This window comes from Pavona decussata, unplaced genomic scaffold (genome assembly GCF_977016875.1).
Source record: "Pavona decussata unplaced genomic scaffold, jaPavDecu1.1 SCAFFOLD_102, whole genome shotgun sequence".
NCBI lineage: Eukaryota > Metazoa > Cnidaria > Anthozoa > Scleractinia > Agariciidae > Pavona > Pavona decussata.
Genome location: NW_028145517.1, coordinates 8,437,993 through 8,451,086, shown reverse-complemented (window position 1 = coordinate 8,451,086; position 13,094 = coordinate 8,437,993).

Below are 13,094 nucleotides of genomic sequence, written 5' to 3'. Positions count from 1 at the left end.
CCCAAACGTAAGAAAACTAACCCGTAAACGTAAGAATTTCTAACCTCCAAGCGTAAGAAAACTAACCCCAATTGTAAAAATCCTTAACCCTTAAACGTAAGAAAACTAACCCCCAAACCTAAGAATCCTAAACTCCTTAACGTAAGAAAACTACCCCCAAACGTAAGAATTACTAACCCCCAAACGTAAAAAAGCTAACCCCCAAACGTAAAAATCCTTAACCCCCAAACGTAAGAAAACTAACCCCCAAACGTAAGAATCTCTAACCCTCAAACGTAAGAAAACTAACCCCTAAACGCAACAATTACTGACCTTTAAACGTAAGAAAACTAACCCTTAAACGTAAGAATCCTTAACCCATAAACGTAGCGATTACTGACCCCCAAACGTAACAAAACTAACCCCCAAACGAAAGAATCCTTAACTCCCAAACGTAAAAATCCTTAACCCCCAACCGTAAGAAAACTAACCCCTGAACGTTAGAAATACTAACCCCCAAACATAAGAAGACTAACCCCAAAACTTGGGAATTACTTACCCCCAAACGTAAGAATCCTTAACCCCCAAACGTAACAAAACTAACCCCAGAAAGTAAGAATTACAAGCCCCCTACCGTAAGAAAACTAACCCCAAAACGAAAGAATCCTCAACCTGCAATCGTAAGAAAACCAACCCCCAAACGTAAAAATCCTTAACCCCCAAACGTAAGAAACTTAACCCCTAAAGGTAAGAATCCTTAACCTCCAAACTTAAGAAAACTGACCCCCAAACGTAAGAATTACAAACCCCCAAACGTAAGAAAACTAACCCCAAAACGTCAAAATCCTTAACCCCGAAACGTAAGAGATACTAACCCCAAATGTTACAAAACTAACCTCCAAACGTAAGAAAACTTACCCCCAAACGTAAGAATCCTTAACCCTCAAACGTAAGAAAACTAACCCCCTAACCGTAAGAAATACTAACCCCTAAACGTAAGACAACTAAACCCCACACGAAAAAAACCTTAACCCCCAACCGTAAGAAAACTAACCCACAAACGTAAGAATCCTTAACCCCCAAACGTAAGAAAACTAACCCGTAAACGTAAGAATTTCTAACCTCCAAGCGTAAGAAAACTAACCCCAATTGTAAAAATCCTTAACCCTTAAACGTAAGAAAACTAACCCCCAAACCTAAGAATCCTAAACCCCTTAACGTAAGAAAACTAACCCCCAAACGTAAGAATTACTAACCCCCAAACGTAAAAAAGCTAACCCCCAAATGAAAAATCCTTAACCCCCAAACATAAGAAAACTAACCCCTGAACGTAAGAATTACTAACCCCCAAACGTAAGAAAACTAAACCCCAAACGTAAGAATCCTTAACCCCTAAACGTCAGAAATCCAACCCACATACGTAACAATTACTAGCCCCCAAACGTAAGAAAACTAACCCCCAAACGTAAAAATCCTTAACCCTTAAACGTAAGAATCCTTAACCCCCAAAGGTAAGAAAACTAACCTCCAAACGTAAAAATCCTCAACTCCCAAACGTGAGAATCCTTAACCCAAAAACGTAAAAAATTATTAACCCCTAAACGTAAGAAAATTAACCCTCGAACGTAAGAATAACTAACCCCAAAACGTAAGAAAACTAACCCCCACACCTAAGAATTACTAACCCCCAAACATAAGAAAACTAAACCCCAAACGTAAGAATCTCTAACCCCCAAACGTAAGAAAACTAACCCCCAAACGTAACAATTACTCACCTCTAAAGGTAAGAAAACAAATCCCCAAACATAAGAATCCTTAACCCCCAAAAGTTACAATTACTGACCACCAAACGTAACAAGACTAACCCCTAAAGGTAAGAATCCTTAACCTTTAAAACTAACAAAACTTACCCCCAAACGTAAGAATCCTCAACTCCCAAACGTAAGAATCCTTAACCCTCAAACGTAAGAGAACTAACCCCTAAACGTAAGAATTACTAACCCCCAAACGTAAGAATTCTTAACCCCCAAACGTAAGAATTACTAACCCCGAAACGTTAGAATCGTTAACAACCAAACGTCAAAAAACTAATCCACATAGGTAAAAATTAAATTACTAGCCGCCGAACGTAAGAAAACTTACCCCGTAAACGTATGAATCCTTAACCCCCAAACGTAAAAAAAATAACCCTTAAAAGTAAGAATTACTAACCCCCAAAACGTAAAAATCCTTATCCCCAGGCGTAAGAAAACTAACCCCCAAACGTAACAATTACTCACCGCCAAACGTAAGAAAACTAACCCCCAAACGTAACAATCCTTAACCCTTAAAGTTAACAAAACTAACCCCCAAACGTAAGAATCCTTAACTCCCTAACGTAAGAATCCTTAACCGCCAAACGTAACAATTACTAACCTCTAAATGAAAAAAAAACAACCCGCCAACGTAACAATCCTAAACCCCCAAACATAACAAAACTAACCTCCAAACGTAAGAACTACTAACCCCCAAACGTAAGAAACTTAAACCCCAAACGTAAGAATTCTTAACCCCCAAACGTAAGAAAACTAACCCCTAAACGTAAGAATTGCAAACCCCGAAACGTAAGAATCCTTAATCCCCAAACGTCAAAACACTAACCCACATAGGTAACAATTACTGGCTACCAAACGTAAAAAAACTAACCCCTAAACCAAAGAATCCTTAACCCCAAACGTAAGAAAACTAACCCCTAAACGTAAGAAACACTAACCCCCGACGTAAGAAAACTATCCCCCAAACACAGGAATTACTTACCCCAGAAACGTAAAAAAAACTAACCCCCAGACCTAAAAATCCTTAACCCCCAAACGTAGGAAAACTAACCCCCAAACGTAAAAATCCTTAAACCCCAAACGTAAGAAAATCAACCCCTGAACGTAAGAATTACTTACCCCCAAAAGTAAGAAAACTAACCCTCAAACAAAACAATCCTTAACCCTCAAACGTAAGAATTACTAACCCCTAGACATGAAAAAACTAAACCAAAAACGTAAGAATCCTTAACCCCAAACGTTAGAAAACTAACCCCCAAACATAAGGATCGTTAACCTCCAAACGTCAGAAGACTAACCCCCATACGTAAGAATTACAAGCCACCAAACGTAAGAAAACTAACCCGTAAACGTAAGAATCCTTAACCCCCAAACGTAGGAAAACGAACCCCCCAACGTAAGAAAAGTAACCCCCAAACGTAACAAAACTAACCCCCAAACGTAAGAAAACTAACCCCCAAACATAGCAATTAATAACCGCTAAACGTAAGAAAACTAACCACCAAACGTAAGAATCCTTAAAACCCCAAACGTCAGAAGACTAACCCTCATACGTAAGAATTACAAGCCCCCAAACGTAAGCAAACTAACCCCCAAACGTAAGAATCCTTAACCCCTAAACGTAACAATTACTGACCCCCAAACGTAAAAAAACTAACCCCCAAACGTAAGAATCCTTAACCCTTAAAGTTAACAAAACTAACCCCCAAAGTTTAGAATCGTTAACCCCCACACGTAAGAATAACTCAACCCCAAACGTTAAAAAATTAACCCCCAAACGTTAGAATCCTTAACCCACAAACCTAACAATTTCTCCCCCTCAAACGTAACAAAACTAACACCAAAACGTAAGAATCCTTCACCCTTAAAGTTAACAAAACTAACCCCCAAACGTAAGAAACGTAACCCCGAAACGTGAGAATTCCTAACCCCCAAACGTAAAAAAACTAACCCCCAAACATAAGAATTACTAACCCTTAACGTAAGAAAACTAACCCCCAAACGTAAGAATCCTTTACCTGCAATCGTAAGAAAACTAACCCCCAAACATAAAAATCCTTAACCCCCAAACGTAAAAATTACTAACCCCTAAACGTAAGAATCCTTAACATCCAAACGTAAGAAAACTGACCCCCAAACGTAAGAATCTCTAACCCCTAAACGTAAGAAAACTAACCCCCAAACGTAAGAATGCTTAAAACCCCAAACGTCAGAAGACTAACCCCCATACGTAAGAATTACAAGCCCCCCAACGTAAGCAAACTAACCCCCAAAAGTAAGAATCCTAAACCCCTAAACGTAACTATTACTTACCCCCAAACGTAAAAAAACTAACCCCAAAACGTAAAAATCCTTAACCCTTAAAGTTAACAAAACTAACCCCCAACCGTAAGAAAACTAACCCCCAAAGTTTAGAATCGTTAACCCCCAAACGTAAGAATAACTAAACCCCAAACGTTAAAAAACTAACCCCTAAACGTAAGAATCCTTAACCCACAAACGTAACAAATTCTCACCCCCAAACGTAACAAAACTAACACCAAAACGTAAGAATCCTTCACCCTTAGAGTTAACAAAACTAACCCCAAAACGTAAGAATCCTTACCTCGCAAACGTGAGAATCCTTAACCACCAAACGTAAAAAAACTAACCCCCGAACGTTAGAATTACTAACCCCCAAACGTAAGAAACCTAACCCCGAAACGTGAGAATTCCTAACCCCCAAACGTAAAAAAACTAACCCTTAAACGTAAGAATTACTAACCCTTAACGTAAGAAAACTAACCCCCAAACGTAAGAATCCTTAACCTACAATCGTAAGAAAACTAACCCCCAAACATAAAAATCCTTAACCACCAAACGTAAAAATTATTAACCCCTAAACGTAAGAATCCTTAACATCCAAACGTAAGAAAACTGACCCACAAACGTAAGAATTACAAACCCCCAAACGTAAGAAAACTAACCCCCAAACATAGGAATTACTCACCCCTAAACGTAAGAAAACTAACCCCCAAACATAAGGATTGTTAACCTCCAAACGTCAGAAGACTAATCCCCATACGTAAGAATTACAAGCCACCAAACGTAAGAAAACTAACCCGTAAACGTAAGAATCATTCACCCCCAAACGTAGGAAAACTAACCCCCAAACGTAAAAATCCTTAACCTTCAAACGTAAGAATCCTTAACCCCCAACGTAAGAAAAGTAACCCCCAAACATGAGAATTACTAACCCCCAAAGGTAAGAAAACTAATCCCCAAACGTAAGAATCTCTAACCCCCAAACGTAAGAAAACTAACCCCCAAACATAGCAATTAATGACCCCTAAACGTAAGAATCCTTAAACCCCCAAACGTCAGAAGACTAACCCCCATACGTAAGAATTACAAGCCCCCAAACGTAAGAAAACTAAGCCCCAAACGAAAGAATCCTTAACCCCCTCACGTCAGAAGACTAACCCCCATACGTAAGAATTACAAACCCCCAAACGTAAGAGAACTAACCCCCAAACGTAAGAATCCTTAACCCCCTAAACGTAAAAATTACTCACCCCCAAACGTAAGAATCGTTAACCCTTAAAGTTAACAAAACTAACCCCCAAACGTAAGAATCTTCAACGCATCAACGTAAAAAGTTATTAAACCCCAAACGTAAGAAAACTAACCCTTGAACGTAAGAATTACTAACCCCGAAACGTGAAAAAACTAACCCCCAAAAGTAAGAAAACTAACCCCCAAACGTAAGAATTACTAACCCTTGAACGTACGAAAACTAACCCCCAAACGTAAGAAAACTAACCCCCAAACGTAACAATTACTGACCTTGAAACGTAAGAAAACTAACCCCCAAACGTGAGAATTACTAACCCTTGAACGTACGAAAACTAACCCCCAAACGTAACAAAACTAACCCCTAAACGTAACAAAACTAACCCCAGAAAGTAAGAATTACAAGCCCCCTAACGTAAGAAAACTAACCCCAAAACGAAAGAATCCTTAACCTGCAATCGTAAGAAAACAAACCCCTAAACGTAAAAATCCTTAACCCCCAAACGTAAGAATTACTAACCCCTAAACGTAAGAAACTTAACCCCTAAACGTAAGAATCCCTAACCTCCAAACTTAAGAAAACTGACCCCCAAACGTAAGAAAACTAACCCCCAAACGTCAAAATCCTTAACCCCGAAACGTAAGAAATACTAACCCCAAATGTTACAAAACTAACCTCCAAACGTAAACTAACCCCCTAACCGTAAGAAATACTAACCCCTAAACGTAAGACAACTAAACCCCACACGAAAAATTCCTTAACCCCCAAACGTAAGAAAACTAACCCACAAACGTAAGAATCCTTAACCCCCAAACGTAAGAAAACTAACCCGTAAACGTAAGAATTTCTAACCTCCAAGCGTAAGAAAACTAACCCCAATTGTAAAAATCCTTCACCCCTAAACGTAAGAAAACTAACCCCCAAACCTAAGAATCCTTAACCCCTAAACGTAAGAAAACTAACCCCCAAACGTAAGAATTACTAACCACCAAACGTAAGAAACTTAACCCTGAAAGGTAAGAGTGCTTAACCCCTAAACGTCAGAAATCCAACCCACATACGTAACAATTACTAGCCCCCAAACGTAAAAATCCTTAACCCTCAAACGTAAGAATCCTTAACCCCCAAAGGTAAGAAAACTAACCTCCAAACGTAAGAATCCTCAACCCCCAAACGTAAGAATCCTTAACCTGCAAACGTAAAAAAACGTACCCCCAAACGTAAAAATCCTTAACCCTCAAACGTAAGAAACTTAACCCCCTAACGTAAGAATTACTAACCCCCAAACGTAAGAAAATTAACGCCCGAACGTAAGAATTACTAACCCCCAAACGTAAGAAACACTAACCCCCGAAGTAAGAAAACTATCCCCCAACAGCACGAATTACTTACCCCCAAACCTAAGAAAACTAACCCCCAGACGTAAAAATCGTCAACCCCCAAACGTAAAAATCCTTAACCCCCAAACGTAAGAAAACTAACCCCCAAACGTAACAATTACTGACCTTTAACCGTAAGAAAACTAACCCCCAAACGTAAGAATCCTTAACCCCTAATTGTAACAATTACTGAACCCCAAACGTAAAAAAACTAACCGCTAAACATAACAAAACTAACCCCAGAAAGTAAGAATTACAAGCCCCCTAACGTAAGAAAACTAACCCCAAAACGAAAGAATCCTTAACCTGCAATCGTAAGAAAACAAACCCCAAAACGTAAAAATCCTTAACCCCCAAACGTAAGAATTACTAATCCCTAAACGTAAGAAACTTACCCCTAAAGGTAAGAATCCCTAACCTCCAAACTTAAGAAAACTGACCCCCAAACGTAAGAAAACTAACCCCCAAACGTCAAAATCCTTAACCCCGAAACGTAAGAAATACTAACCCCAAATGTTACAAAACTAACCTCCAAACGTAAGAAAACTAACCCCCTAACCGTAAGAAATACTAACCCCTAAACGTAAGACAACTAAACCCCACACGAAAAAATCCTTAACCCCCAAACGAAAGAATTACTAACCCCCAAACGTAAGAAAACTAAACCCCAAACGTAAGAATCTCTAACCCCCAAACGTAAGAAAACTAGCCCCCAAACGTAACAATTACTGACCCCTAAACGTAAGAAAACAAACCCCCAAACGTAACAAGACTAACCTCTAAACGTAAGAATCCTTAACCTTTAAAGTTAACAAAACTAACCCCCAAACGTAAGACTCCTTAACGCTCAAACATAACAATTATTAACCTCTAAACATAAAAAAACCAACCAACAACCGTAAGAATCCTAAATCCCCAAACGTAAGAAAACTAACCCCCAAACGTAAGAAACTTAAACCCCAAACGTAAGAATTCTTAACCCCCAAACGTAAGAAAACTAACCCCTAAACGTAAGAATTACTAACCCCGAAACGTAAGAATCCTTAACCCCCAAACGTCAAAAAACTAACCCCCACACGTAAGAATCCTTAACTCCCAAACCTAAGAATTCTTAACGCTCAAACATAACAATTATTAACCTCTAAACATAAAAAAACCAACCAACAACCGTAAGAATCGTAAATCCCCAAACGTAAGAAAACTAACCCCCAAACGTAAGAAAACTAACCCCTAAACGTAAGAATTACTAATCCCGAAACGTAAGAATCCTTAACTCCCAAACGTAAGGAAACTAACTTCCAAACGTAAGACTCTCTAACTTCGAATCTTAACAATTACTGACCGCTAAACGTAAGAAAACTAACCCCCAAACGAAAGAATCCTTAACCCCCTCACGTCAGAAGACTAACCCCCATACGTAAGAATTACAAACCCCCAAACGTAAGAGAACTAACCCCCAAACGTAAGAATCCTTAACCCCCTAAACGTAAAAATTACTCACCCCCAAACGTAAGAATCGTTAACCCTTAAAGTTAACAAAACTAATCCCCAAACGTAAGAATCTTCAACGCATCAACGTAAAAAGTTATTAACCCCCAAACGTAAGAAAACTAACCCTTGAACGTAAGAATTACTAACCCCGAAACGTGAAAAAACTAACCCCCAAAAGTAAGAAAACTAACCCCCAAACGTGAGAATTACTAACCCTTGAACGTACGAAAACTAACCCCCAAACGTAACAATTACTGACCTTGAAACGTAAGAAAACTAACCCCCAAACGTAAGAATCCTTAACCCCTAAACGTAACAATTACTGACCCCCAAACGTAACAAAACTAACCCCTAAACGTAACAAAACTAACCCCAGAAAGTAAGAATTACAAGCCCCCTAACGTAAGAAAACTAACCCCAAAACGAAAGAATCCTTAACCTGCAATCGTAAGAAAACCAACCCCCAAACGTAAAAATCCTTAACCCCCAAACGTAAGAATTACTAACCCCTAAACGTAAGAAACTTAACCCCTAAACGTAAGAATCCCTAACCTCCAAACTTAAGAAAACTGACCCCCAAACGTAAGAAAACTAACCCCCAAACGTCAAAATCCTTAACCCCGAAACGTCAGAAATACTAACCCCAAATGTTACAAAACTAACCTCCAAACGTAAGAAAACTTACCCCCAAACGTAAGAATCCTTAACCCTCAAACGTAAGAAAACTAACCCCCTAACCGTAAGAAATACTAACCCCTAAACGTAAGACAACTAAACCCCACACGAAAAATTCCTTAACCCCCAAACGTAAGAAAACTAACCCACAAACGTAAGAATCCTTAACCCCCAAATGTAAGAAAACTAACCCGTAAACGTAAGAATTTCTAACCTCCAAGCGTAAGAAAACTAACCCCCAAACCTAAGAATCCTTAACCCCTAAACGTAAGAAAACTAACCCCCAAACGTAAGAATTACTAACCACCAAACGTAAGAAACTTAACCCTGAAAGGTAAGAGTGCTTAAGCCCTAAACGTCAGAAATCCAACCCACATACGTAACAATTACTAGCCCCCAAACGTAAAAATCCTTAACCCTCAAACGTAAGAATCCTTAACCCCCAAAGGTAAGAAAACTAACCTCCAAACGTAAGAATCCTCAACCCCCAAACGTAAGAATCCTTAACCTGCAAACGTAAAAAAACGTACCCCCAAACGTAAAAATCCTTAACCCTCAAACGTAAGAAACTTAACCCCCTAACGTAAGAATTACTAACCCCCAAACGTAAGAAAATTAACGCCCGAACGTAAGAATTACTAACCCCCAAACGTAAGAAACACTAACCCCCGACGTAAGAAAACTATCCCCCAACAGCACGAATTACTTACCCCCAAACCTAAGAAAACTAACCCCCAGACGTAAAAATCGTCAACCCCCAAACGTAACAAAACTAACCCCCAAACGTAAAAATCCTTAACCCCCAAACGTAAGAATTACTAACCTCCAAACGTAAAAAAACTTACCCCCAAACATACGACTCCTTAATTTCCAAAAGTAAAAATCCTTAACCCCAAAACATAAACATGACTAACCCCGAAACGTAAGAATTTCTAACCCCCTAATGAAGAAAACTAACCCCCAAACGTAAGAATCCTTAACCCTCAAACGTAACTAAAAAACCCTTGAACGTAAGAATTACTCACCCCCAAACGTAAGAAAACTAACCCCCAAAAGTAAGAATCGTTAACCTCCAAACGTAAGAAAAACTAACCCCAAAATGTAAGAATTACTAACCTCCAAACGTAAGAAACCTAACCCCCAAACGTAAGAATCCTTAACCCCCAAACTTAACAAAACTAACCCCAAAACGTAACAATTACTAACCCCCAAACGTAAGAAAACTAACCCCCAAACGTAAGAATCCTTAACCCCCAAACGTAAGAAAACTAACCCCAAAACGTGAGAATTATTAATCCCCAAACGTACAAAACCTAACCCCCACACGTAAGAATCCTTAACCTTCAAACGTAAGAAAACTAACCCCATAACGTAAGAAAACTAAATACCAAACGTAAAAATTCTTAACCCCCAAACGTAAGAAAATTAACCCCCCAACGTAAGAATTTCTAACGCCCAATCGTAGGAAACTTAACCCCTAAACGTAAGATTCCTCAACACCCAAACGAAAGAATTTCTAACCCCCTAATGAAGAAAACTAACCCCCAGACGTAACAATTATTAACACCCAAACGTCAGAATTACTAACCCCCAAACGTAAGAAAACTAACCCCCAAACGTAAGAATTACTAACCTCCAAACGTAAAAAAACTTACCCCAAACGTAAGAATCCTTAACCCTCAAACGTAAGTAACCTAACCCTTGAACGTAAGAATTACTAACCCCCAAACGTAAGAATTACTAACCACTAAACGTAAGAAAACTAACCTCAAAACGTAAGAAAACTAACCCCCAAAGTTTAGAATTGTTAACCCCCAAACGTAAGAAAATCAACCCCCAATCGTAAAAATTACTAACCCTCAAACGTAAGAAAGCTAACCCCCAAGCGTAAGAATCCTTAACCCCCAAACGTCAGAAAACTAACCCCCATACGTAAGAATTACTAACCCCCAAACGTAAGACAACTAACCCCAAAACGTAGGAATCCTTGACCCCCAAACCTAGGAAAACTGACCCCCAAAAATAAGAATACTTGACTCCCAAAAGTAAGAATCCTTAACCCCCAAACGTAAGAAACCTAACCCCCAAACGTAAGAATCCTTTACCCCCAAACGTAAAAAAACTAACCCCAAACGTAAGAATTACTAACCCCATAACGTAAAAAAACTAACCCCCAAACGTAAGAATCTTTCACCTGCAAACGTAAGAAAACTAACCCTCAAACGTAAAAATCCTTAACCCCTAAAAGAAAGAAAATTAACCCTCCAACGTAAGAAATTCTAACGCCCAAACGTAGGAAACTTAACCCCTAAACGTAAAAATCCTTAACCCCCAAACGTAAGAATTTCTAACCCCCTAAACGTAAGAAAACTAACCCCCAAAGGTAAGAATCCTTAACCTCCAAACGTCAGAAAACTAAACCCCATACGTAAGAATTACTAGCCCCCAAACGCAAGAAAACTAACCCCTAAAGGTAAGAATCCTTAACCCCCAAACGTAAGAAGACTAACCCCCAAACGTAAGAATTACTAACCCCCAAACGTAAGAAAACTAACCCCAAAACTTAAGAATCCTTAACCCCCAAACGTAAGACTCCTTAACCCCCAAACGTCAGAAAACTAACCCCCATAGGTAAGAATTACAAGCCCCAAAAAGTAAGAAAACTAACCCCCAAACATAAGAATCCTTAACCCCAACAAATAAGAAACCTAACCCCTAAACGTAACAATTACTAACCCCCAAACGTACCAAAACAACCCCCAAACGTAAGAATTACTAACCACTAAACGTAAGAAAACTAACCTCCAAACTTAACAAAACTAACCCCCAAAGTTAAAAATCGTTCAACCCAAACGTAAAAAAACTAACCCCCAAACGTAAGAATCATTAACACCCAAATGTAAGAATTACTTACCCCCAAACGTAAAAAAAAACTAACCCCCATACGTAAAAATTACTACTCCCCAAACGTAAGAAACTTAACCTCCAAACGTAAGAATCCTTAACCCCCAAACGTAACAATCCTTAGCCCCAAACGTAAGAAAACTGACCCCTAAACGTAAGAATTACTAACCCCCAAACGTAAGAAAACTAACCCCCAAATGTAAAAAAAAATAACCCCCAATCGTAAAAGTTACTAACTCCCAAACGTAAGAAAACTAACCCCAAAACGTAAGAATCCTTAACCCTCAAACGTAAGAAAACTAACCCCCAAACGTAAGAATCCTTAACCCCCAAACGTCAGAAAACTAACCCCCATACGTAAGAATTACTAGCTCCCATACCTAAGAAAACTAACCCCCAAACGTAAGAATCCTTAACTACCAAACGTAAGAAAACTAACCCCCAAACGTAAGAATCCTTAACCCCCAAACGTCAGAAAACTAACCCCCATACATAAGAATTACTAGCTCCCATACCTAAGAAAACTAACCCCCAAACGTAAGAATCCTTAACTACCAAACGTAAGAAAACCAACCCCTAAACGTAAGAATTACTAACCCCCAAAGTTAAAATCGTTAACCCCCAAACGTAAGAATTACTCAACCCAAAACCTAAAAAAACTAACCCCCAAATGTACGAATTACTTACCGCCAAACGTAAAAGAAACTAACCCCCATACGTAAACATTTTTAATCCACAAACATAAGAAAACTAACCCCCAAACGTAAGAATTACTAGTCCCCAAACGTTACCAACTTAACCCCCAAACGTAAGAATCCTTAACCCCCAAACGTAAGAAAACTGACCCCTAAACGTGAGATTTACTAACCCCCAAACGAAGGAACACTAACCTCCGAAACGTAAAATTCGTTAACTCTCACACGTAAAATAACTAACCCCAATCGTAAAAATTACTAACCCTCAAACGTAAGAAAACTAACCCCTGAACGTAAAAATTACTAATTCCCAAACGTAAGAAAACAAACCACCAAACGTAAAAATCCTTAACTCCCAAACGTCAGAAAATTATCCCCCATACGTAAGAATTACAAGCCCTTAAACACAACAAAACTAACCCCTAAACGTAAGAATATTTAACCCCCAAACGTAAGAACACTAACCCCCAAACGTAAGAATTAATAACCCCCAAATGTAAGAAAACTAACCCCAAAACGTAAGAATCCTTAACCCTCAAACGTAAGAAAGCTAAACACCGAACGTAAAAATTACTAATTCCCAAACGTAAGAAAACAAACCCCC